Below are 3,347 nucleotides of genomic sequence, written 5' to 3'. Positions count from 1 at the left end.
CCAACTGCTAGCCTGAAGAGTGCCTCAGGGATCCTTAATCGGTTTGCTTTCATTCTCCCTGTTAACAAATAGGCTGCCCAATCACGTGTCACTTACTTGGGCCGCTCATCTCAGATGCAGGTGGTACCCAAATCATGGACGAGCAAAGTCTAGACGCTATAGAAAGTCGTCTGGAAATGTCGATTTGCGAACTTCACGCTCGGCTCAGCGCAAACCCTCTTGGAATTACGAAGGCAAAACCGACTTTGTTATCATAGCTTGCAAATGTATGTTTTATGAAAACTGTTATTTTCAATTAACTCTAGATGGAGAGGCTATCACACCTTCACGGCATATCACAACCGCAGAATGAACGCTTGCGTGGTAGAAGCACGTCGCCAGAGTCTGGCAAAGTTGCAGCGGCATTATGATCTCGTTACACCGCTTCAGACATATATTACAGTGCACCTGATGCTCTCCAAATTATTGTTGAAAATTAGGTTTTCCCGCATATACAGTTATGGATATGCGTATGGGGTGAAGCGATCAAATGTAAGGTGTGTAGGATTCAAAAACGTCATAATTATATTTTATATTAAAGGTGGATAACATATACATCCGACTAAGAAGTTCATGGATTGGCCCCGAAACGATGACTTGGTAGAGGACAGGAGCATGATAAAAGTATCTTAAGTGGTAAGATCCGAGCAATTGACACCCGCTATCCATTTTCTTTCCAACCCACGTTCCTCTAGTATTTTGCCTTGTTAAGAATTTGGCCATGTCTTATTAGACACGTCGTTTGACTTCGTGCGTATTTTAGTATCTGACGTCCTAGTGCCGTGATGAACCGAGCCTGCCGTTCGCGGCTAGCAGCCGAAAACCTGAAAAGCCACCTCGTGGGTGGACTTCCAGCAAATACAAATGTAAATGTCAACCAAAAGACCTGTGTATGCCATTAGTGGAGAAGCATCGTTCACGCTCTAGTTCACGTAGCGCACAGCCAGGAAAGTGTCCGAAGCCTGTTCGCAGTATCCATTTTGCAGCCCGTGAACAGAGTCGCCTTGTCGTCGGCGACGGGCTTTGCTTAGTGCGCTGGTTGGCAGGGCGGATGCCGATCGGTGGGCGGTGCCGGCTCCTCGTCCGCCAGACGGGCGGGGGCGTGGCCAGTTGTCTGACGGGGTGGCTGAGGCGAGGCCTGGCAGGACAAAATGCGGTATGTTTCCTGGGGCGGGAGATGATGTCACCCGAAGGTCTAGGTCAGAGTCAGTCGGCGGTGTTAGAGAGAGAGAGGAGGGGGGGGGGGGGGGGGGGAGATGGGGAGAGGGAAAAGGAGACTGAAATGGGGTGGGAGAAAGGACAAGGAACGATACTGGACTGACAGATGCGCAGAGACACAGATAGCGAAGTAGTTAGCGGGAGACATGAGGAAAGCAGCATAAATCTCCCGTGGACAGAGGCGTGGAGAAAGAGAGCGCACACTGCAAACCCATTCGAAGTCATCTATCATTCGGAAGGCCCAAGTGGCAGTCCGAAATCCTGGCGTCATCGTCCGTGGAAGATCAATGCCAAGACTGTGACGTCACGCGGCGTCTTCGGGCCGAGGTTCGATGCAGATCGCCTCCATCTCTGACGTCACGCTCGGCCTCCTGTCAAGATCGACGGTGCGCCGTCCCGAGACTGACGCCTACGCGCTGAAGAGTTCTGACAGGGGCCGGAATAGCTGTTGGCCCCGGTCACAATCTGAGCTGAGCAATTTGATGCAGGCTCAGTGGTGGCCTGAAAATCTGCAGCCAGCAGTGACAAAATGGTGACCGGTGCCGAAGCCTAGCATTGTTCGCGTAGCTGCCATCGGTTGTCTCCATAGGCGCGTTCACTAAGTGGCCCCATGGAGTTAGCTCCCCTTCCATTCATGTTTTAAAAGGCATTTATGTGTGTAGAACAAGATCTTGACATTAAGAATAGCGGATAGACAAGTAAAAATAAGTAGGTCGAAAACAAACTATGTTGTTTCGCACAACGCAGGATTTAGCGCGCCTCGAGCGCGCTAAACTTGGTTTTCGTAAAAATGCTTTGAGCCGTGTCCCTCCCCACCACATGTGAACCGTGCACACGCCCTGTTCTTGTCGGCTGACATTGGAGCCCACCTCCGCAACCATAACGGCGAGTGTTGAGACCCTTCTCTGCCCTGGTATGCATACCGCCAATGCGCTCGCGGGTTTGGCCAGATATCACATACCGGCGCTAGAGCTCCACTGCTTAAACCGCCGTATGTTATCAACCGCCACTGGAAAGCCGCCGTATGTTATCAAACCGCCACTGGAAACCGCCGTATGTTATCAAACCGCCACTGGAAACCGCCGTATGTTATCAAACCGCCACTGGAAACCGCCGTATGTTATCAAACCGCCACTGGAAACCGCCGTATGTTATCCAGTTGCTTGTTCACCGTTCCTGTGCATCGCGCGGTGGATGGCATTTGACAGTTGTCTGGCGTGCAGTGCTTCGAAAATCCGTTTGGATATATGAACGTCGCACGCTACACCTATTGCACATTTATGGTGAGCCTTCAAGCTTGTCAACATCATATCAATTATGGCCCCGGTCTGTTGAACGTAGTCACGGATGCAGTTTCTGGCAAAGTTTGGAGAGGCCTGAATCACACCGCGATTTCATACAGCCCCCCCCCCCCCCCCCCCTCCATCCCAGCATCGTGGCTAATTCCTTTAGATTCAAGTTTAAAGCAATAAAAGCACGGGCTATGGACCAAGTGTAATTTTTGGACGCGCATTTGAAGAAAGTTGGTCAGGTTGCGCTTACCGAACTACTTCAGTTACCCCCCAATTCACCGAGTCGTAACCTGATTGCTGGTCTGTTTCTCGGCGAGCGCAGCTGTATTTTGGCGCAAATCCTGCGCACTGCGCTAACATTTCATTTGCGCCATTGCCACAACCGATGTGATAAGCCGCGGCGCTAATGATCAGGCGACTACGCCCGTTGATACATGCAGAAAAACATTCATTCGCTTTCGAGCAAAGCCGTGCACGCTGCCTGCACGTGCAGGCATGGACAGCGAGAGCCCCTTTTCCAACTGCGGAGGTGCACGAGCATGCGCAAGACACCTCTGCGGAGTGGGACAGCTTCAGAATCAGTGAGATGGACAAGTTGCAGTTAGGCCGTGTGCGCGCGCAGTAAACGAGCATGAGAGCGCCGGTGAACCGTAAGTCGGCGTTTTTCACAGCGCTGCTGGCCGAGCGCTGTGCCTTTCCATTCAGCGTCGCCGGCAGGGTCTTTGGCCGGTGAGGTCCTGTCTCTATGCTGTCGCCGCGCGACGCTCGTCTTATCTCAGGCGCGGAACGTTCCAGATA

The sequence above is a fragment of the Pollicipes pollicipes genome, unplaced genomic scaffold, assembly GCF_011947565.3.
Source record: "Pollicipes pollicipes isolate AB1234 unplaced genomic scaffold, Ppol_2.1 Scaffold_3447;HRSCAF=4054_pilon_pilon_pilon, whole genome shotgun sequence".
NCBI classification, from domain to species: domain Eukaryota; kingdom Metazoa; phylum Arthropoda; class Thecostraca; order Pollicipedomorpha; family Pollicipedidae; genus Pollicipes; species Pollicipes pollicipes.
This window is presented reverse-complemented; position numbering follows the sequence as displayed.